Source organism: Dermacentor andersoni, chromosome 9 (genome assembly GCF_023375885.2).
Source record: "Dermacentor andersoni chromosome 9, qqDerAnde1_hic_scaffold, whole genome shotgun sequence".
Classification (NCBI taxonomy): domain Eukaryota; kingdom Metazoa; phylum Arthropoda; class Arachnida; order Ixodida; family Ixodidae; genus Dermacentor; species Dermacentor andersoni.
The window spans coordinates 75,324,108-75,347,763 of NC_092822.1; the positions used below are offsets into that span (position 1 = coordinate 75,324,108).

At 47.9% G+C, this 23,656-nt stretch overlaps 1 long non-coding RNA gene across 1 annotated transcript in view; it reads left to right on the forward strand.

The window, feature by feature from the left end:
- The first annotated feature begins 1,683 nt into the window (after nucleotides 1-1,683).
- The window catches only part of LOC129384101 (uncharacterized), a 75,350-nt gene continuing 53,377 nt past the window's right edge, over nucleotides 1,684-23,656 (forward strand). The window contains exon 1 of the long non-coding RNA XR_008611880.2: nucleotides 1,684-1,949. This is a non-coding gene — a long non-coding RNA (uncharacterized lncRNA). The remainder of the gene's footprint in view (nucleotides 1,950-23,656) is intronic.

Consider the following 23,656-nt stretch of genomic DNA (forward strand, 5'->3'; position numbering starts at 1 on the left):
AAGAAAAGCAAAATCATGTGCTTTCGAAGTCCATTAAAAATTCAAAAAATAAACTTGCCAATATTTTTACATGACGAACATCGTATTTCATGTAAATGAACTTCTATAGAATATGTGGAAACATTCAAATGGCCTGGGTATAACGTTTCACAGCAGCGGCATGTCTTGGCAGCATCACATGACATTTTTATGTGGCAAATTACGGAGCGTTCCATATCTACTTTTCAACATAAAGGATTTAGTACCTCTATCGGTCTAGAAAATAGTGGTTCATGCACTAGCGTAAAGTGTGCTGAGGTGTGGCATAACGATCTTCGCCTTTTGTGCAGAGCGCTGGAAAAATCGGATTGATAAATTACAAAAAAAATACATATTAAAAAATGTTGCTTATGGTACTACACTATATTACAAGAGTATGTTCTGTGAATTAGGATTTTGCACATTCGAGGACTTATTTACCACGACGGTTATTATGCAGCATAATTGGAGTGATGAATTCAAAGAGGCATATGTTGCACCTCGATCGTTAAGAAACAAAGAACGTTTTAGAGTACCCTATTCCACTACTAAGTCCGGAGAAGTGAGAAGAAATGTATACATCTCAAAAATATTTAATGATTCGGCTTACGAATTCTCTTTGGCAAATTAAAAAAAAAGAACAGTTGAAGAAATTAACGATGAAACGTTGAATTTTAGTTCTGATACTTTGCTTTAGTTATTTATGCTTTTGTCTTTGCTTGCTATGCCATTGTCTGTTAAAAGGTAATACTACCAATTATTCTTCTGAAAGTTGTTAAAAATGTGTTATTATGTAAATGTCTATGTTTTCACCTATTATGTAAACATGTAACCACATCGCTGTACCAACTCTGCCGGGCCTAGTCGCACAAGTCCTTATGGACCTAATAGGCCCGTTTCTTGTATTGCTTCTGGAAGTGGGTAAATAAATTATTATTATTATTATTATTATTATTATTATTATTATTATTATTATTATTATTATTATTATTATTATTGTTACTACTGCTCAGCTTCATCAATATGCCGGCGTTATACATGACGTGACAGGAAGCATGGTGTGATAATTTTGGCGTGCTGTCTCCACCCGTCTGTTGCGTTGGCCACGCTTCCCGCCGTTCCAGGCAACAGCTGATGGTATAAAAGTGTCGGTTAGTCTCTGTGGTATTTTATAAGCGTTATCTGTCAGTCTCGGTGAAGATTATATTTTCCTTCAGTGTGCGCTTATAGGAATATGTTGAAGCCTGCTCCAAAATGCGTGATTGCGTACTGCTAAAGCATCAGCAGCGGCAGCAGCAACAACAAAGGACTCGGCGTTTTCTGTGCAGTTAGGGAAAATTTCTTATTGCCGCTGCTCTCTGCTGTGTCATTGAAGAATAGGTGGACGCTCGACGATAACTTTAGATCGCATCAATAGAAGCTTCCAGAAAGTTATGCCGTTACTAAGCTGTTTTCGTACGGGCCCTGCCACCATTGTGTGCGAGCGATGAAATGTCTGCTGTCAGTAAAATCTACATTTTTATCGCGCATCGTTCTGAACCCTCGTATTCGTCTCGGCGGCTTCTCGGCGCCACTAGATTGTTTTAGTGCCTCATATATATATATATATATATATATATATATATATATATATAAGAAAAAAATATTAGGTGGGCTCAGACGGCTAAGAAGCCAGTAGAGGCAGCCTATACGTCAGCTACAGCTGCATTTCAACGGCTCTGTGCCTTATTTATGCTCGCGATTTTCGACTTGCGAGCTGGACCACCTGCGTCAGCCCGCTTCGCAGATGGGCGAAAAATGCTGTCCGGAGCTGCGCTACTTGATAGGAATCGGGCCTGTAAAGCGGTTGGTGATGGTCCACTTTTAGGCTTAGCTTGCGACTCTCGTTGGGAGCTCTTAGGCAACGCTTTCCTTCCGTTCATGCATTCGTGGTAAGTCCTTCTTCAGCACTTTTATTTGCGTACTGCAAAGTCACCGTCAAACCTGCGCGTACTATTACAGGACCCTTGAGGACAACTGTTTACGGGTCCCTTAATTAGCCGAGCTGCGCGACGAAACGAAGTTGGAAAGAAATACGCGAACTTCTTGTTCGTGCGTTCGCATCTCAGATAACAAGTGCGGTGGCTGCAGACATTTTGGAATGATATGTACGGGTCCATTCTATTCGCCTGTATTTGATTCTGAACTAACTTAGCAAGCGCTGCATTTCGCTATCCCTTTTTCACCAGTTCATCATAGTGGTACCTACACATTGCCGTAGTTTCACATGGCTCATCCTTCGCGCAGGGCGAGTTCTGAGCATTCCATGCGCTCGTCGAAAAGTTAGTGCAGAGCTTGTGCAGGTATAGAGTCGTTTCGGTGCTGCCTGAATTTATACTGGCACTGAAGAAAGGGCAACGCAAATCGAATGGTCGGCTTATAGGCCGCTTGCATGGTTCATAGGAAGAAACAGAACTCCGACGGGCTCAACGATAACCAAGAAGAAGCGGTAAAAAAAAAAAAGCAAAGAAAAAGCAGCGTGTTTTTGTGGGGTGTTGTTGATCCATGTGTGCTTCGTCTGTGCTCTGTTTATCGATCTCGCGCGCAGCCATTGCAAGCACTTATCCGGTGTTATTCATTAAATCAGACCTGTTAGAGCATGTAGTATATGGCGTCCATTTAGGTGCAAAATACACTTGAAATGATCATGCACTGCGTCAGCTAGGTCGATTTCGACAAAGGACTCGCTGAGTCTTGTGTAGGGTTTCGCGGGCCACTGTCTATCAGGGATAGGCAGTTAGTGAATTACAGTTGTTAACCAACTGAACTGACCAGTAGAACCCTCGGCTTCTAATTTCCGAGATCGGTGCATGTTATTATCTCGTGGGCCGATTGGCGCCGGCACTCGTTGGGAAGAGCCAGCGTTGCTTGCACATCGCAGCGCAGATCAAAGAACGAAGAAGATGCCCAACGAAGAAGTGGAACTCTGCGAGGCGTGAGTCAACTTATTATTGTTTACAGTATTGCAGTTTGCTAGATGGTAACTACTCTAAGAAGGTCTGCACCCTTTGTCACGTATCTTGTCCCCTTTTCTTTCCCTAACGCTGCGCGCCAGGGGCTGCCAGGTCACGAACGACATTCGCGTTATCAGCGTGACATAGCATCCTTAAATAACTGGAAAGTAGCGAGCGCAGATATTCCCAAAAAGGAATCTCAAAGAAGACAGATTACGATTACTCTTGTGAGATGCCCCCAAAGGGCGTAAACTTTTTTTGTGTGCATGATGGTTATAATGGTGGAATAAAGAAAGAAAAAAGAAACAGGATCTGTCGGAGTCATACAAAAAGGCAATGATGACGGCTAAGTTCCTCACTCTGTTGTTGCAGGAATTTCGAGTAATACAGTTCTCGGTGATGTTAACGAACACTTTTGGAAGAAAAAGTTTCCTTAAGCAAATGAGGCTTCTCGGAAACCTGGTCTTTCCGTACGTCAGCAATATTTTTCTTCAGTTTTCCTTTCTTAAGAACAAGTTGAAGCCGGGTGCTAATTTGAGCTTTTTACAGTTACAGAACATTACTCTATAGTTTCCTATCGTGTCCGTGGCCATGGTGCACGAGTGGCGTCATTAAATATTAGGTGGCAGCTTTGCAACAACTTTAGTACGCATCAATAAAAGGTTCCAGAAAGTTCCACCATTATACTGGGTCGCCTTTGTACGGGCTCAGATGTCGTGGTTTGAGCGCTGTGAATTGCTCCCAGTTCACTGCGCATCTCTCTTACTCCCCCTTTTTTTTAGGTGAGTAACAGGTTGAGTTACTCTCACCGGTCTTCACCTTCGACGTCACAATGGCACTTCTCATAAAAGTATATTTACTGCTTCATAGAAATCACCGAGCGCTGTATGGCACAGTCTATGAAGATTGCCGGAAAGGCAATCCTTATGCCAGCTGACCGCACTATTTCAAATGATCTGCGCGTTATTCAACTGAGTGATCTTCAATAGAAGCCGGTAGGCTTGCGATGCCATTGCGGAGACAGAGGAATATGTTGTCAGCAGTCGTCCAATTTTCGGGAAACCGCGCCTGCGATGCACTTGTTCGTTAAGTGCGCTTTTAGGCATAGCTCGCAAGTTTCGTTGCGAGCTCTGAGACCACGCTTTTTGCACCTACAAAACGGCTGAGGTAAGTCCTCGTCGGGCGTTTCCTTTCTCTAAGATTGAAATATCAAAGCGGAAGTGATGTTTTAGTTTATGCCCGCGACATTCATTGCGAACGTTAACAATAATGTACTGCACGTAATACGGAGAAGGCCGTACGTTGTATACTAGATGTCCCTTACTTAACGCATACTAGTCCTTTGTTTGAAAAGCTCAATTTGCTGTCAATACCTAACATTTATGAAAATATGTTACTACGAAATTATATGACTAGCATTAAAAGAAACAACGACACCGTAAAACGTATTTCCAACTTAATAGCAAAACATAAGGCGGTCAATAAAAGGAGTTCTTAAACATGGGAACTGACAAGGCCTAGAACAAATTATGCTTATCAAATGCTACGTTTACGACTACCCTACCATTTAAACAAGGCAAACATAAAGCAGTGCTTATTTCCATGCTAGGATAAAGATATATCTAGACGCAAATATGTATATAGACGCTTCAAGGTTCCTTGAAAAGATTCAATTCTTGTATAATGATTTTTTTGTATTGTGCGTATCAAATTCTTCTCTATATGTTACTGTATGAAATATTTTCATATATTGCGTCAGATAGTAGAGATGTATATAGTGCTACATTTGTTTTAATATTTCTTGTGTATTTTGTGATGTATTCATGACTAGCTGTTTGTATGAAAATTACTCATAATGTATGCTTTCCTATATTCTAATACTTGCTCATAGTTATCATGAATAGTGTTTTCACAGTTATTAGTGTGGAACTTCTATTTGTCCAATTGCTCTTGTGCTCATCCTGTGCAACTGTGCTCATCCTTTGTTGTATTTGTTGCTGCCTGTAAAAGGGGGCCATGGACCACGTCAAGCCTTGCCGGCTTTTTATCCACGGTCCTCAGCATCAGTTGTTTGTTGAAATAAATTTGACTTGATTTGATTTGAACTGCGAGGCCTCGCTTTTCTATAGCTCTACAAGCAGCTCTCTTTCAGCATTTTCAATATCGCGGATTGCTATAATTCAAGGACACTTTGAACTTTACGCTGTTATAACGGGGCACCCGACGACCGCATACGAAACACGTATAGGTCTCCCGTGCCGAAATAAGTGCCAAGAAAATCCGGTCACTTTTTGCGCTCACAATAAGGAGCACGTTGATCACATGCATTCTAAAGTGTTATGTGTATAGTGGGATTGGTTGATGCACGGATGCGTAAGAACTAACAGCACTCATACAGGCAGAAGTATACACATGCACCTTGCGCTTCTCCCTTCTGGGGTTTTACGTGCCAAAGTCACGATCATCCTTCTTAACAAATTAGAAAAAAGTACGGTGTGTGCGGAACCGCCCATTCGTTTCATAAATCTTATCTTTCCAACAGGTCGCAATTTGTAGATACCATAGTAACGCGAAATCTTCAAGGAAGCCAGTTATCACTGGCGTGCCGCAAGGAAGCATTTTGGGGCCACTCTTATTTTGGTTTACATAAATGACATACACTGCACAGATAATGCTATATTTGTTTCGTATGCTGATGACGCAACTGTTTTTATTACAAGCAACTTGGAATCAGATATAGAAATGAAGGCTATCTGATTTAGAACGCTGGGTCACGGTGAACTGTTTTAAGATCAACGCTAAGAAAACGTAAGTAATTTTGTACATGCATAGAGGTAAAAGGTTGATCACTAATATGACTTTGTGTCTGGACTGTCAGCAGTTAGAGATGAACAGCATTATGTTAATATCTTCGGAGTAAATTTTTCAAAGCACCTTACCTGGAATGAGCATGTTGATTACTTCCAATCCAAATTGTCATCTGCCATTGGTGTCATTGCACGTATGCGACGCATTCAGTTTCAGTTTATTATTCTTTAAATACAATGAATTGGTAAGAGACAATATACAGACGAGGGTCCCAAAGTCAAAGACGGGAATGGGACCCTCGGTTAATAATAACAATGTAGAGATGTATTAAAGAAGAGCAAACTAACTAAAAAAACGCCATCGCGAAAATACAACATAGAAGAAGGAGATCAATGAAAACAAATTGAATGTATGCAAGCCTATATAGCATACAAAGCTCTCAATACATACAAATGACAAAAGTTGCGTGATGAATGATGTAAACTTAGTTATACATGTAAAACACCTTAAGGGCATGACTAAATATATTAAAGGATGAAGGTTTAATGCTGACGGGTAAACCATTCCACAGTTTTATAGCAGCGAATGATGATGTTTTTTTTTCCATAGTTCGAATGAACCATAGGTAGTAGAAAATTGCAGTTACGCGCAAACCTGGTATTATTGTTATTGATGAGGTTCCTGGAATCAATGAATTGGTATGAGAGCTGTTTTGTAAGTAATTTATAAAACGTAATTATTAGATGATAGTTGATCAAGTTCGTTTCAACAATGATGTTACTTTCACGAAGTAGTAGAGTAGCACTCGCGAAAAACCCACTGTTAGTGATAATGCGTATTGCTTGGTTTTGTAAGTGCTGAATAGACGAGATATGACAGTTATATGTGTTTCCCAAGAAACAATGCCATAATTAATGTGACTGTGAATGAAGGCGAAGTATAATGCTAATAATGTGTCTTTAGAGAAATATGTTCTTGACTTGATTAATGCTCTAATACCGAAGGTACACTTTTGCTTAATGAAGGCAATGTGTTGAGAAAACTTAAGGTTACAATCTAATTTGATTCCCAAAAATGGTACACAGTCATAGACGGGAATGTGATGACCATCTAGAGTTATCTCAGGCAAGCCAGGTAGTATTCTTTGGCTAGAACCGAAAACCATAAATTGAGTTTTTGAAGGATGGATAATTAAATGATTGGACGAACACCAAGCAACCATATGGTCAAGCTCATTGTTTAGTTTAAGAATAAAGGCTGGTAATAAATTGTCACACATCGAGATACTAGTATCGTCTGCGTATAGTAAACAACGTGTCGCCTGAAGACACGTGGGTAAATCAATAATATAAATGGAGAATAGTGCGGAACCTAATATGAAGCCTTGTGGTACACCTTGGTTGATAACTGTAGTATCAGAATAAGGACCTTCAAAAAAACTGTTTGTTCTCTATCATATCATATTCCTACTGAGGTGAAAAAACTGCTACATAATGCTGTGTTGGTATCTATCATGCAGTACTGTATCCTAGTGTGGGGCACGGTTCGACAAAATTGCATAAGCTACATTTGGTGCAGAAAAGAGCCGTGCGTTACATAGCTGATGTACGTTATGCTTACTCCACAGAGCCTCTTATTCTAAATATGAAATTCTTCCTTTGTTTAGTTTTTACAATATAGATTGATATTGTGTTATAAAGGTTTTGTTAAATTTGGTAGTGGTGATGACTTACATGGCAAGACTACGTGTAAATACTAGTGTTCGTCAGACCAGACATAAAGATATATAATTCGTACCCACCCATAGCCCTTCCTATGAAGAACAATGTTTGTCTTACACACTACCGTCGCTGCTAAATTTATAAAACCGACAAGATTTTTATCCTTCCTGCAACCGAAACTGTCTCATCAAACGCTCTTGCCAGCTTATTTATTAGCAAGGCTAGTATATGCCTTCCATTCTTTTCCTGTACCTGTTGGCCACTGCTGTTCTTGATGTTAGCTAATTGTACGGCCAATTTTTGTTGTGCGATTGCCGTTTCGTTGCTTTCATTCTGTATTACGCATCACTCTCTAATGCTTGTCCAGTTTGCAATTCTTATGTATGACTAACCGTCATCTTGCTGTTCTGCCATCTTGTAAGGGGTCGGAACCTCGTCAAGCTGTTCGAGCTTTTAGTCCCGTACTCCTCCTTTTCAAAGGAAATACCAAATATGGTTGATTGAATTATCGGTGCGAACATGAGGGGCACGCCGTAGTGGGGCTGGGGACTCCATATTAATTATGACCACATTTAACGTGCACCAAATGCACGGCACACAGGCGTTTTCGCATTTCGTCACCCTCTGGCAAACATCTCGGCCTTTCATTTATCTTATTCCTCTCTCTCTTTCTCGCTCCCATCAGAGTGTGGCCGCCACGGCCGGGATTTGATCCCGTGTCTTCAGGCTTATCACCACAGCGGCAAAGCCACTACACCACCACGGTGCGAAAGCACCTTCCTGCGAAGCTTTTCACAGTTGACAGAAGCGCCCGAACGCACACGACACACAGCCTATGCCGAGCCGCGGAAGCAAACTGGGAGGGATGCGATGCACATTCACGGTGGCATGTAGAATCGCATATAACGAAACCAAGTGTGTCCGAGACATGAAAACATGTACGCTCCGCATGACTCGACATGCTTGCGTTCGGGATTCCCGTGCTTCAGCTTGGCAAAAGGTTGGTGCTTGACACAGAGACCAGCGATGAAGCTCGAGTCATTGTCGTCTTCTAACGTCATTTTCTTCGCACCTCCAGCGGCCGGTGTCGGCGGCGCTGGGGGGATGAACGAGGGCGTCGTAGCACCCTCTTTCTGGCCGGTGCAAAGTGCTTACTGCGAGGCCCCAACCGCTTTCATGTACGTACATTGCCCCATTGATCTTTTTGTGCAGCGTGCGAATACCATTTCCGGTTACTCTACAAGTCGGTACTGCGAATGATCGCGATACGCATGGCTGACCTGTTTGCAAGCGACGGAGCTGTGGGTATTGTTTGTTGCGCTACGATTAGTTTAAATGTAATGCTTCGAATGTGCTGTGTTGTTTGTGGTGACTTTGTTTTCTGCAAATCGTCGCGGATTATTTCGCAATTGAGTTCATTGACTTCTTCAAGCTACTAAATAAAGTAAATTTTTTTGTGGCTACTAATTTTTATGGGAAAGAAAATGAATTCAAATTGCCTTCATTTCTTGACAAGAGTCGTCAATAGCACTTGGGCCGTATATTGTTCTTGCGAAACACCCGATGCAAGGTCTGATGCTTAGCAGTCGTTATATATTAAATATGCGAAGTTTCATTGAGTGGTAGGTTACACGTCTTAAATTGCAAATAACACTGGCTTAATGTGACCTCAACTGAGTTATACAAGAAAGGATGTACAAATAAGAAGCAGATGGAGAGGCCATATTGAAGTAGTCCCTACAGTTTGCAAGGACCTTACAAATTTACACCGCATGTGGCTCACATTAGTTGTAATTATTTACTGCATAATGCGGCCGAATTCTTAAGAAAGCAAAGGTAAATGACAAGTAAAAGTAAATAAACAAGAAGGAACATTCAAAAACACTTGCCTGCTTAGATTTAGGTGCACGTTAAGTACCCACATATTGTCTAAATTAACCAGCAGCCCTCCATTATGGCATCTCTCATAACCCACTGTGCAATTTTAGAACGTTAAAGCCAACTATTTCATTAAATTAGTATATCTTGGGATATTCAGTGAGAATGCATGGAAAGGTAGTGAATAACTTGAAATAATGCACAACAGTCCATTTATTCGTGGTATTCTCACCATGATAGGCGTAAACGCTCTTCGAATCTTTTGTGTTAATGAGCATAACCCGCATGCACTTGCTAGTTGGCGACGTGTGACCGCCATTAAGTTTCTTTTCGTGCTTTATCGTTGGTGCATCAACACAGATAAACATGTTCACTTATAGCCGCCCCAAATATAATTGCAAGATAAAATGCTGGTATAAGAATCCCAGGCCGTACGTCACAGGCTTCGGTACATATACATTACTATTTTCGTGATCTATCGAGGTGTGGTATGCGTCGCCGCAGGAAGTTTTTGCAGCGCATCGTGTAGACACCTTTGTTGGTCAAGTGAAATCGAATCACCCCCGCCCCCCTCATAGTAGAAGGGGTTACATGCATTGATTTATACGTGTGATTGTAAATCAGGATATTGAATTCCACGTCTTTAAAGTGTGACGTGCGCGCGACGTCATCCTTTTGTAGGAAGACGCATCTAACGGCTGCAACACGAGCAACAAGACTCAGAGACAAGCTGCGGCGCAAACGAAAGAACTAAAAAAAGAATGAGAAGGAGAGGAAGAAAGCGCGAGGCACCCACGGGACACTTGCGGAGGTGAACGAGGGGTGCGGGGCTCGCAAGGTTGGCTGCGGCGAGGCGGTGCCGATTGGGGGAACGTGAGGAGACAGTTCAGGTAGCCTTGGAAGCATGGTAGAGGGCCCACTATGTCAATGTGAAGCATTGCGAAACAATCGTCGGGCAATAGAACCCGCTGGGGCGCAGGGACGGAATGGCTGTGTACCTCGGCTTGTTGGCAAGGAACACAGGTGCGGACCCAGTCGTGTGTATCAGCACTCACGCGCGGCCGCACGAAGCGAGACGCAATGAGACCCTGCGTGGCGCGAACACTCGGATGCACGAGGTTATACGAAAGGCGTCCAACAGCTGTCGACGCAGAGCTCCGGGAATGAAGGGTCACTGAACGGCAGTAAGAATGTCAGACAAAGGGCGACGTCACCAAGTTGTGCGTGTCGGGGTTGAAACGATTTCTCGGAACCGAAGAAGTGACGAAGCCCGGTGTCCGAGCCTTGTTGGCGGTTTACGATAACCGCAGGGTTGTTGGTCGCGTCACTGACGCGTTGAATATCAGTGGTAAATTCTGACACGAGGGATAGGTGACGCACTTCGCGGATAGTCTACATAGACCGAGGGTGTGCTATGGCATGCGTGATGGGCTTGGGTTATGTATACATGCAAGGCGTCCCAACTATCATGCACCAAGATTTATAAATATGCAAATGCCACGTAGCTGGACAGAACCAAGGTAATGTTCTTTGTCGTCGCTTGGAGAGATACTCCGATTATTCTTTTTATTCCGCCTAATTACATAACTAGTCTTAGTTAATTACTCAACCGCTCAAGTATTATAGTTAGATAAAAACTGTAATTGAGAAAATTGTAGAGCAGCACGAAAGACTCCCGATATAGCTTTCTGTTGCTCAATACGTGCTACATAAAAGAGTTTTTCCGAGCGTGAGAGAAGCCCGCGAATACGCGCAATGTGCCTCGAGTGCCTAGTCGGGCGGCAATTTTTTTTTTTTACGCTGCACGTAACGCGCACTGAGCGCGGCATCCCAGGCCAATAGAAGCGGCGGCGTGTGCGGTGGTATGTATGTGGCGAGCCGTGATGTCCTGCCGTTGGTGCGTCAAGAAGTTGTGCCAGGACAGTGGCACGGGGGTGGACTGCAATAAAAACCAACAGGTCAGGAACGCCAGGGAGTAAGCTGCGACGATATAAGGTGTCATTTTGGAGTACAAAAACGCGAAAGGAATGATTGGGGGCGTGGGATTACATATTTTCGATGATTTTGCGTAGAGACGCGTCAAGGCGCTGTTCGTCAGCGATGTTGAGAGATGTAAAAAATACAAGGGCTGGAGTCGCTCATGGCAGTGTCCGGTGTATCTACGGGGTATCTGGAGATGCAGTCGGCATCCTGGTGAAAGCGGATGGACTTCGTAACGACGGTATATCGGGATTCTTGAAGTCGTAGGGACCAAGGCGACATGTGGGATCTTTGAGGGAAGACAGCAAGGAGAAAGCACGAGCACGTCACAAAACTTCGCAGCGGATATCTTGTGAGTGATTCGGCTATCTCGACTGAAAGGCCCGCTGCTTCGGCTTTGGCTACCACAAAACCGATTGCCTTGACCCAACGAAAACTGGCTAATTGAATACGAGCGAATCGGGAAGAACAATCCGGTGGGACCGCGCTATCATGCTGTCTAACATCATTTGTCACCTCAAGGGAACGATTCGTGATCGGTTCCGAACACACGAGGAGGAATTGACCTGTTGGGGCACCTAAAACTGCAGGAAATCTTTGGAAAGCAAGTCGGGCGCCAGCGAGGCGCAAAAAAAAAAAAAAAATTTCGTGCCGGGCCCTAACATATTGTTACGCGAAAAAGGGATTAAACACTGAAGACTATTCACAATGTATGTTTATAAAAAGAACTGCAGCGCTGTCCAGCTCTGCCGACAGCTCGAGACCTAGGAGCAGTTTGTACTCTTCATCGCCACGCCTGCGCGCATCGTCCAAGAGAAACACGCAGTATGCATGTAGCATTACTTTCGTGGCAGAAGCACCGTCCCGGTGCGTCTAAATATCGGTGTTAACGGGTGAATAATAATGTTTGAGGCGTGCGATATGCACAACGTCAGTGGAATGCAGGGCAGATGAGGCACTGGCATTGACTGGGGCGATTTCATATGCATCTGAAGCCACGGCACGCAGCACTCAGTATGGGCCCGTATAACGAGACAGGAGTTTTTCTGAAAGCCCAACGTGACGAGTTGGGGACCGCAGCGGTACGAGAGATCCAGGCGTAAAGCGCGCGTCTCTATGTTGTCGATCGTACAAAGGCCGTTGGTTCTCTTGGGAGGGCAGTAGGCGAGCGTGGGCAATTTCGAGGGCTGGGGCTGCCCTGGTGATGGCGTCAAGTGATTATTCGCTGGCGTCTGCTGTGGCGGATGGAAGAGATGAGTCGAGCGGCAATGTTCGTTCTCGGCTGAACAACAGAAAGAACGGGGAATAGCTGACAGTGTCGTGGCGCGGGGAAGAACTATATGCAAATGTAACATATGGTAGAGAAAGGTCCCAATGAGTATGGTCGGACGAGACATACCTTACAAGCATGTCAGGGTTCAATTCAGGCGCTTCGTAAGACCACCAGTTTGTTGATGGTAAGACGTAGTCAGCTTGTTACTGGTTGAGCGGAACTGCATGATGTCGGCGAAAGCTTTTGAAAGAAATGGTCGGCCACGGCCAGTGAGCAGTTGGCGTGGAATGTTGTAAAACCAAGTCATGTAAAAGAAAGTCGGAGACATCACTGGCGCGGCTTGCTGGATGCGCTCTGCTGATTGCGTAGCGCATGGCGTAATCTATCGTCACAGCGACCTACTTGTTGCCAGACGTTAATAGAGAGAAAGGGCCAAGTAAGTCCAAGCCAACGTGAAAGAACGGCTCCGACGAGACGTTGAGCTGTTGAAGGCACCCGGCAGGGAGCGTCGGTGGTGCTTTTCGGCGCTGGCATTTCTCACCCGCCGTAACGTATTTCCGGACGGAGCGGGCAAGGCCTGGCTAAAAGAAGCGTTGGCGAATCTGGCCGTAAGTGCGGGAGACGCCGAGGTCATCGGCGGTTCATAAGTTGTGAAGTTCATGAAGAACAACTGACCGGAGGTGATTAGGAATGATGAGGAGTAGGGCAGGACTGTCGGGGCGAACGTTATGGTAGTATAATACAGCATCCACGAGGACAAACAAGTGAAGTGACGAATGGCAAGGTGAAAATTCCAAGCGATCAATGATGGCGCGGAAGGTGGCATCACGACGTTTCCCGTCGGCGGCGTGGAGCAGTTGAGAAATGGAGAAAGCGAGAGAGAGAGAGAGAGATAGGGAGAAAACTATTTTATTGGCCAAAGGCAGAATTGGCCGTTTGACCCCTTAAGTGGCAGGCCGGCGGAAACGGCCCGCAACGTCCTGGGCATGTACAATGGTTGAGGCATGGATGCGGCTGTTGGTTGATCGCAGGAGGCGTTCCCACTCTGAGGGAGGTTGCAAGAGCTGAGAGGGAGGAGGGAAGGCTCTTCATCTCCATAACACGTGGGTGAAAGTGGCGGGTACATTGAATGAGGGGCAGTGAGGTTCATAGTCGCCCGTATTCATACGGGAGAGTATAATGATTAGAGAAAGCCTGTTTCTAGCTGATGCCAGACAGCAGCCGGCTCGCGGGTGAGACGAGGGTGAGTAGGGGGGTAAAGTCACCTACTCATGCGATAATATGTCGGGATGTCGTGGTATGTGACGAGGCTCTCGCTGTGCATATCGGGGCCAGAGGGGCCTGTCGCTCGGTTGGCGAAACTTCGATCACTAAGGTGGGCTGCCTCGTTTCCTGGATTGCCTGCGTGAGCCGGAGCCCACACCAGTTAGATGGGATCGCGGTCCTGGAAGAAAGAAAGCGGAGGAAGGAGAAGGGTGGATGAAGCCAATCTGCCGCGAAGGACGCTAATGATGGCCTGCTTAGAGTCGCTGACCGGATGCGGATTCAGCATGGCGAGAGCGATGGTTGCTTCTTCTGCAGCTTGTGATTTGGGTGTCGAGATGGCCGCTGAGGTAGCGATTCGCCCCGAGCCGGTCACCGCGCAGACCGCAAAGTGAGAGTGGCCAGGAGAAGGAGGATAACGAGCCGCGTCTGTGTAAAGCCCATCTGGGCAGCCGTTGTAGGAATCGTGCAGAGTCCGCGCGAGCCTTACGGCTGGCGTCGTGGGTCTCTGCGAGCATATTCTTAAGGAGCGGTTTGGGCAAAGATCTTGGCCCTGACCAGAGGTGGAAGGGACGTGTTTCTCGTGTTAGTGGGGCCAAGCTGAATGCTCAGTTTGGTAAAAACAAGTCTGTTTGTCGTTTTAAGCGCTAAGCGGTGTTGCTGCACTGTTCGATGTGCGTACGTTAGCTCATCTACGGTATAATGAACGTCCAGGTGCAGGAGTTGCTGGGTGCTGGCATAGCGAGAGATGCCAAGTGCCTTCTTGTAGGCCTGGCGGCAGATGGAATCCACCTTGGCTTCATCTGCACGACGAAATTGCAGATAAGGAAGTGGGTATGTGATCCGACTAATAAATTCTTGGATGAGCTTACAATGGTATATTTTCCTAACACCGTATTTGCGATTAGCAATTATACGAATGGAGCGTGCCATCTAGTGCGCCGTTATTTTCAGCTTGATGATGGATGCCCCATTGTGCGCGTTGTTTTGCGGCAGCATTCCTAATATGCACATGGTCTGCAGCTCAGGAATGATGACGCCGTTGAGGTGAATGTCAAGGGTGAGAGGCGGTGGAAAGACTGCGCAGTGCGTTCGGCTTTCTTGCGAATGACTAGGAACTCGGATTTTGCTGGTGAGCAAGTGGGCCCCACGGCCTCAACATGTGACTGTACGGTGTTAGCAGTCTCTTGAAGGGCAGTCTGAATGTTCCCATTAGAGCCTTTACAGGCCTAAATGGTAAGATCGTCCCCGCAGAGGGAGTAGGCGATATCGAAGATGGATGCCAGCTTCGCAGGAAGCTGAAACTTAAGTTAAAGAGGAACGGGGGAAGAACAGCACCGTGAGGAGTGCCCCGCGTTCCGAGAGTTATACAATCAGTGGTAAGCTCGCCGAGGGTTAGGTCTACCATATGGTTGGTCAAAAACGTCCGGAAAAAGTTGTATGCCCTGGAACCCGTGTTGATGGAACTTAGATTGTACATGATGGCGGCATGCGACACACCGTCGAAAGCTTTGCTGACGTCAAGCCTCAGGACGACCGTGGTAGCCCACACAGAGCGGGGGTCCAGGATATAGTTGTGCACTTGGAGCATTATGTCTTTCATCAACAGGTGGCGCCCGAAGCCGAACATGGTGTTGCGGAACAGGTTATTATCTTATACGTTGGTCATAAGCCGACTAAGGACTACATGTTCCATGGCTTTTCCAATGCTAGAGGTCAGACAAATTAGGCGAAAGCTCTCGAGGATGTGAGTATTAATCAAAATTTCTGCGCTTTGTGTGTGTGTCTATGTCTGTTCATGTCCTGTGTTCATCACGCGGTTTAAAATTTTGCGGAATCTATGAACCGACTTGCCCAACAACACGCCTTACTGAGAGTCTTGCCTGGCTTCGGATGAAAGTCAAGTGAGCGTGCTCCCTTTCATTAGGCAGGGTGCCTGATGACCAATACTGATTCATCGGGTTAGTAAGGGCTGCAACAGACGGCGCGTCGAGGTTGCGCAGCATTTTGTTAGTAATTGGCCGACAATGGCGAGGATTTCGGATTCTGTTGTGTCGACATCGGGCAAGGCATTAGATGCACTCGAATATGGGGGAGGAGGGTCATTATCTACATGGAGGTCCAGATACCGTTGCTGCAGTTCTTGAAGAAGGTCCGAGTTGGGTGCCAGGGAAATGATGTACCAGTTGATGAAGGCTGAAATGGTGATTTAGATTCGGCTTTGGTCTGCGCGAGATAGAGAGGGCGGCGGAGCAGGTGCCGGGAATTCTGCTGGCCCAACTTCCCGTCTAGACTATCACACAGTTGATACTAATCTGTACAATCCAGGTAAGCTGCATGCTTTTCAATCTCACGCTCTACCACCGTGATCTCGAGCCGGAAGGTTCAATTGTGTTTCTGCCGAAGCCACCGACGCTGGAGCTCGGCCTGGACAGTCCACAAATATGCGAAGCGGGAATCCAGCTCAGAGTGGTGAGAGGCTGCGGGAGAGGTCAGCTGTGGTGGTCTTTGAGCCTGCAAGAATGGAGGCGGTCCACTCAGGAAGGTGGGCAATTTCACTAGCGGTCTTACAATTCCGAAGGCGGGTTCCAATTAGCGTAAGAGGCAACGAAGGCACGAAATTTATGCCTGGCTGTGGGAATGACGGACCGGACATAGTGGCCACTGCCCACATTCTGGAGGGTGTTGGTACGGTTAGCGCGCGACGCGTGCTTTACCAAGATCATGTCCGGTGATGTTTTACGAGAAACGCTATTCCCAATTCGCGTGTGATGTGAAGGGTCATTAAAGATTGTGTGGTCAAGATCTTGGATGGACTACCAGAGCTTTGTGCTCTCATGCCCACATTTGGTATAGCCCGACGCAGTGTAGGGGCATTGAAATCACCAGAGATTATGAGCCGGGAATCACCAGCCAGGCGCACGACTCCGCGGAGCAGAAACGAAAGGCTAGATCGCTTGTCCCGAGGGGGGACTACAGACACTGAGCACGAACGGACTGCGGTCTGTACGCCGCTTAGGAAGAATTTCGACCAGGGAATGATTGCCTACTGCACTGGCAGCAGTATTGTGCGGAATCGCAGTGAGGTTGCGCTGCACTAAAATGACGATGACTGGTTGGGAGCCTTGATCAATGAGTTGGTTGAAGGTGGTGTATACCGCCAATTTGGCCAGTGTACAGCCCTCGTGTAGGTCCAAAACATCGGGTGGACGGTCGCAGTGCCGAATGAATTGCTGCAGATGGCCCCGCTTGTAGCAGAAGCTCCTGCAGTTCCATTGCTAAACGAATTGCGGCTCACCATGCTTAATGATAATTGGTAGCCATGCTGAACAGCTGTATGGGCGGCATAGAGGAGGGCCCAGGGGGAGTGGTGGCAGCAAACTACTGAAGTATGGATACAGAGGGCTGAGAAGAGGAGGCGGCATCTTGGGCTTGCGAGGCAGCCTGCACGGGGGTAGAACAGTGTAAGTGATCAGCTGCGTCACCTAGTAGAGAAACGCGAGACGCGAGATTCGCGAACTGAACAGAGACCTGCTCCTGAAATTAGGTGAGGGAAGTTTGAAGGAGCTCCAACTTATCTACCCCTGTGGCGAGATCAGACTCCTGCCGTAGAGCCTCGGTGGAGGCGACGGCCTGTGCGACGGCCCGACGCTTCGGCCTAGGGGGAGTATCCGCGTCCATATCGGTGGGCGCACTCGCGCCAGGCTTCGAGAGGGCGGGTTAGGCCACTGACTGGCGCTCCAGCTGTTTGATCTTCATGCAGCTGCCTAATGTGCTCTGCCACGTCCCTCACCTGATTCTCCAGGGCAGATGGAGAAGGTGAGGTGGGAAGCGTTTGCCAGGCTGCTTGCTTGCTTCTGGTTGCCGGTGAAGTGTCCCTGGGAGGTCGTGGTCTATCCGGCGGTGGTGTACGACTCCACGACAGAGAGCGGGAGGGGGCAGAATTTTAACTAGCACTCGCGCTGGCAAAAGCACTGGCACTGTCACGGCCCGATAGCGGCGGGAACGAGTCTGAGCGATCCTTACACACACTGCCCGCACGTGCGCATGACCGGGAAGCACGGCGTCTTGAAGAGAGCTGTTACGTAGGTGGGGGTATCGGCGATGGTTGGCGCTGCAGGAAGCGGTACTTGCAACTGCGGCTGCCCGTGTGGTGTTCGCCATGGCACACAATACACAGTAAACAGCGGTTGACACGGGGGGGGGGGGGGGAGTCTCGACGGTGGGTGCTAGGTGAGCGTCCACGCATCGGCGGCAGAGTGCACGGCAAGGCTTCGGGAACACATTCGTGTGGTGGCCTATTTGTCGGCCATTGAAACAGGCTTCCACCCTGTCGTGGAAGGGGAATAGCCGCAGGGTGAAGATCAAGTACCTGAGTGTTCGGGGAAGGCGGGTGTCTGCCACAGTCACGAAGAGGTGTCGGTGTTGCCCAGTTTGCGGGTGCCAAACAGGTCGATGCCGGGATTTATAGTTGCACTTATGAGAGGATTTGGGCATCAGTCTCATAACAACACGCATTGAATAATATGCCTCAGATGGAATTGTCAGGAGATGATGCGTACGCAGCCATCTTGAAAGTGACGTTGTCGATGCGGAGCTCGCGAATGTTGAGATACGCGAGGGCTCACTGCTAGCAAGGCCTGCTGAGCGTGCAGGTGTTGTTATTCGGGTAGACCCGTACTTGGTGGGCAAATACGTCGTTGGCGCAGAGCAGCTGCACTGCGGCAATTGGGACTTCTACCAGGCGGGCTGGGCTTAATCGCTGAAGATTCACCGCGTGCTGGGGCCTGAGGACAACTTTGAAGTTTTCTGCTGGCAGGCGGGGCAAAGGCCGGCGTTTCAGGGTCGGTCGCGGTCGGCCCTTGCGGGTCGTTGACCTCGTTCGCGACGCCGCGTCTGTGGTATGGGAGGCCGCCCGGATTTCGCTGGTTGGGGCCGAGTGGGCCGGCTTGGCGATGGCTTGCCTACGGTACCGCTTTTGCATCGCAAAGGCGGCCATAGTCCGTGTTACGTCGTTGAGCTTGGCGTCCGTGACGACATGCCTTCAACTGCGCACTCTCTTGCGCAACGTGGTGGGCGCTACTGCGCTGCCTGCTCGCCACCTCCGCGTAGACCCGAGTAGGCCCTGTGAGGCTGCGCGTCGTTAAGGATGGAAAACGACCGGGAAAAGGGGTGAAGACACTTGCCCAACGAAAATGGGGTGTCTTCAGATAGCTCTCAACTTGTCGCTTCAGATGGTGATACGCTTGGGCAGATGTCAAGCACTGGGACGCTGGAAATCGACATCGAATCCGGAGCCGAAACAGACACGGGCCTTCGCTTCGGTGACCCGCCTTAGTGCCAGGAGAAAACGTGAGCGTCCGCATCAGTGTCAGGGATGGCGGCTGATTCATGCACTGAATAACGTGATAAACAGTCTCAATCTTGAGTAGGCGGCCCGACTTATACCCTACTATATAGGAATATTGTCCTAGACACAAAGCCCAGCGACCAAGCCAGCCGGTAGGATCCTTGAGTGACGAAAGCCAGCAGAGAGCGTGATGGTCCGTGATTACAAAGACGTGCGTGCCAAATATATATATATATATATAGGGGCGGAATTTGGGAACCGCCCAAACCCGATCCAGGCATTCACGCTCTGTAATCGAATAGTTGCGCTCCGCTGCGGTCAGAAGCCGGCTAGCGTAGGCGATAACACGATCTCGTCCCCGTTGGCGCTGGGCTAAGACTGCTCCGATCCCGTGACCACTGGCATCGGTATGAACTTCTGCAGAAGAGGACGGGTCAAAGTGGGCCAGTATAGGTGGCGTGGTGGGAATGGTGGTGAGGTGGGCAAAAGCAGAAGCTTGAGCGGGAACCCACGTAACCGGCACATACTTCTTGAGAAGGTCAGTAAGTGGTCGGGCAGTCGCTGCGACACCTTTCTCGAACCGTCGGAAGTAGGAGCATAACACTAGAACAGTTTGGACGTCTTTGACAGACTGCGGTGCAGGAAAATACGTGACAACATGAATTTTCTCCGGGTCTGCGGCTGAATACCGGAAGCGTCGACGAGCTGGCCCAGCACTGTAACCTGCCGGCGACCGAAATGACAATTCTATTTCTTCAATTGGAGCCCAGCCTTGCGGAAAACTTGAAGAATAGCTGATAAGCGCTCAAGGTGTTTCTCAAATGTAGGGGAAAATATGAGAACATTGTCTAGGTAGCAAAGACATGTTGACACTTTGAACCCTTGAAGCAAAGAGTCCATCATACGTTCGAACGTTCCTGGGGTGTTGCATAGTCCAAATGGCGTAACCTTGAGTTTATTTAGGCCATCAGGGGTGACGAACGCGGTCTGCTCTTGGTCCTTTTCATCCACAGAAATCTGCCGGTGACCAGACCGAAGGTGTATTGACGAAATGTGATTGGCACCATGGAAAAAATCGAGGGCGTCGTCGTTGATGCGAGGCAAGGAGTCGAGGTACTTTTTGGTAATTTGGTTTAGATGGCGATAATCTACCCAAAAGGCCACGTGCCATCTCTCTTTTTAACAAGCACAATGGGTGACACCCCAGTACTCGATGAAGGTTCAACAATGCCTTTGGATTGTTCACTTCAGCTTGAATAACCGCAGGCTTCATACGGCCGGCGATGCCGGCGGAGCTTCATCAGGATTTATGTGATGCTTAAAAAGTGAGATCTGACACAATTGCCGATTCCTGAGGTAGAAGATATTGCAGTAGGAAACCAAAAGATGGCATGGAGCTGCTGCTTACTCAGGCAATAGGCCCGCAGCAATAATGGGACTAACTGTTGCGTCGAGGCAAATTGCATTCTGTGGACATGCTGATGAATCGGGGCAGACGTCAACTGAAAATGTCGTGATGTGGTCATCTGCTACAGCACAAAGCGTGGTAACCGATATGCCTTGGAGTAGAACTTGCTTTGTCAGGACAAAATTGGCGACGGGGAGGTATGTCCATTTATCAGCAAAGGTTACAACGGAGTGGGGCACAATTATATTGCGCACCAAAAAGATGCACGGAGCAGGTATGACGACGTAATCACCATCACACCCAGGGAACGATGACAGCAAATCGACGAAAGTCAAGGCTTTAGGCGGCAGGAGGACGAAGGCGATCGTACTAAAGCTGTTTAGGAGTTCGGCACGAATATGCGGGAGAAGAGGAAGATCGACGGAAAGGGTACTGGCAGAACAGCCGATCACAGCGGAATGCGTCGTAAGAAAGTCTAGTCTGAGGATAAGGTCACTGGGACAATTGGTCAGCACTACGAAGAACTTGAACGTGGCGGCCTGCGATGCTCGTATACGGGCAGTATACATTCCAGTGACGCAACAGTGCTGCTATCGGCGATGCGTACGGCTCGTGCAGAATCAGGTGTGAGAACCGTCTTCAGTCGACGATGGAGGTTAGCACTAATTATGGACATCAGGTCTCCAGTATGAATTAGCGCCGTTAAAGGGACATCATCGACGTGAACATAAAGTAAGCTCTGGTTCGTTGGGAGCGTCCATGGATGATTTCGGCACGATGAAAATAATCTAGCACTACCCCCAGGAGCTGCATGATCTATTTTTGCGTCCGGCAGAGTCTATAATTAGTCGGCGATGAGCAGCGGCGTGGCTGGGGCAACGCAGACCGACGGCGCCGAGGTGACGGGGAGTGAGCGAGCCGAGTCTCATCTACACGAGCGTCAGAGGTAGGAGGCATACGGTGAGGCGAGTAGCGGTGGCATATTGGCGAGGAGAAGGGGGAAAGTAGCCACAATACGTCCAGCACGCATTGCAACGTCCAGGAGGTGCGGCAGTGACGATCTACGTGGCCAATTCGGTGGTAATGGAAGCAGACTGGCTTGTCGTCCAGAGCTCTCAGCTCATTAGGGTTGCTGAATCTGAGAGGAGAATGCAGGTCGCTGCGAGGTACAGCTGTCGGCACCGGTCTGGCGTAAGGTCGGGAAACAGAATAGGCAGCAGGAAAACCGAAGTTGGCAAATTGTTGCTGCACAACTGCCTGAGTAAGGGAGATCGCTCGTGCTGATTGGTCAGTGGTGTGGCCAAGTGGGCGTGGATGGAAAGGAGCTGGACTCGCAGCCTCGAGCTCGCGGCGAACGATACGCGTCACGTTCCCCTTGAAGGGGGGATGCAGTGTTAAGGTCGACATAGGGTGACGTTGTCACCGTGTTAGGAAGACTGGAGAACTGTGGAATGACGCAGTGGCTTTTGGCTAGCACGAAGCAGTGGTATTCCTTGACAATGATGTCGATGGTGGAAACGTTGTAGATCAGCAAGTTGAACGCGTCATCCGCGATCCCTTTGAGGACGTGGCCTACTTTGTCAGCCTCAGCCATTTTCTCGCCGATTTTCCGCCAAAGCGCGAACACATCTAGCATGTAAGAGACATACGACTCAGTGGAAGAGTGCACTCTGACAGCAACCTCTTTTCTTGTAGCCAGTTGGCGGCAGGTTCTTTATCCAAAAAGATGGCGGAGCTTCTCCTTTAAGGCATCCGAACTAGACAGCTCGTCATCGCATGTCCGGAACCAGACACGAGGTGTTGCGCCCAAGTAGAATGCTACAATTGCTAGCGTGATGGTAGGGTTCCAGCGGTTGTTCTAGTTAACACGCTCATACATGCTAAGCCAGTCCTCAACGTCAAAATCATCTCGGCCCAAGAATACGCCAGGATCGCGGGTATTGGTAACCGCGACGTGCATTGATGTTACAGTCGCAGGCGTAGTTGCACACGAGGTGTCTTCACCGAGAACCACGGTGGAAAGCACAACGGTGGGGCCGCTGCGGAGCTCAGTGGTGAGGACGGGGAACGCCAACCTCCACCAAATGTTACGTGAGCGAGAGAATAAACACTGAAGACTATTTATAATGTATATTTATAAAAGCAATTGCAGCGCTAGCCAGTTCAGCCGACAGCCCCAGACACAGGAGGAGTTCGTGTTCTTCGTCGGGACGCCCGGCGCGCCGTCCAAAAAGCAACACGCATTATGCATATATAGAGCATTACAGTGAGTCGCGTGTTGGGTACAATCTAGGAGTTTCAGCTCCGTATCGGCGGGTCGACTACAAGCTACCAACAGCTGAAAACTCCAGGCACATTCTTAGAGGCATCACCGACCATCGACCTCGCCGAATACATAGCGTAGAAGAGAGACCCGCGCCCCGTATCTTGAAAGCGATCCGTGAAAGGGATCAACTGACAACTCCGTGAGCGCTGCGTTCTCGCGTTGGTATTGAAGCGAGAGGCAGAACGAAGGGGAAATCGCTCGTTTCTGCGGGCACTATCTGGAAAGCGATCCTCTTACGGGACGGACGGACGGAACGTTTTTTCCCGTTGGGTAAGCATAGAAACGCTTATGCATTTATAAAATGAAAGATAATAAATGCTGGTGTTTCAATTTTCAGGTACACGACGCTAGCCTTCTTCACTCTGAAATTCTCATTTCGAGTTACGGAAGTTGGGCTCAACCTCAACCAAAGCAGCATTTGCAGGATGCGATTTGCTCACCTGTGAATTTCCCTACGGTTCAATAGGCTTTGTGCAAATGGTGGTAAGTGTTCTTCCTATAAATTGTCGAGTGGAGCGACGCTTAGTGACCCCTGATATTTCTCACTCAGCAGTGTATCGTTTCGCTGATTAAGGTCGTTTCTTTGGAGCTGTTTACGCTGCAGACATAATGGAAGAAGTTTTCGCTTCCATTGCAAA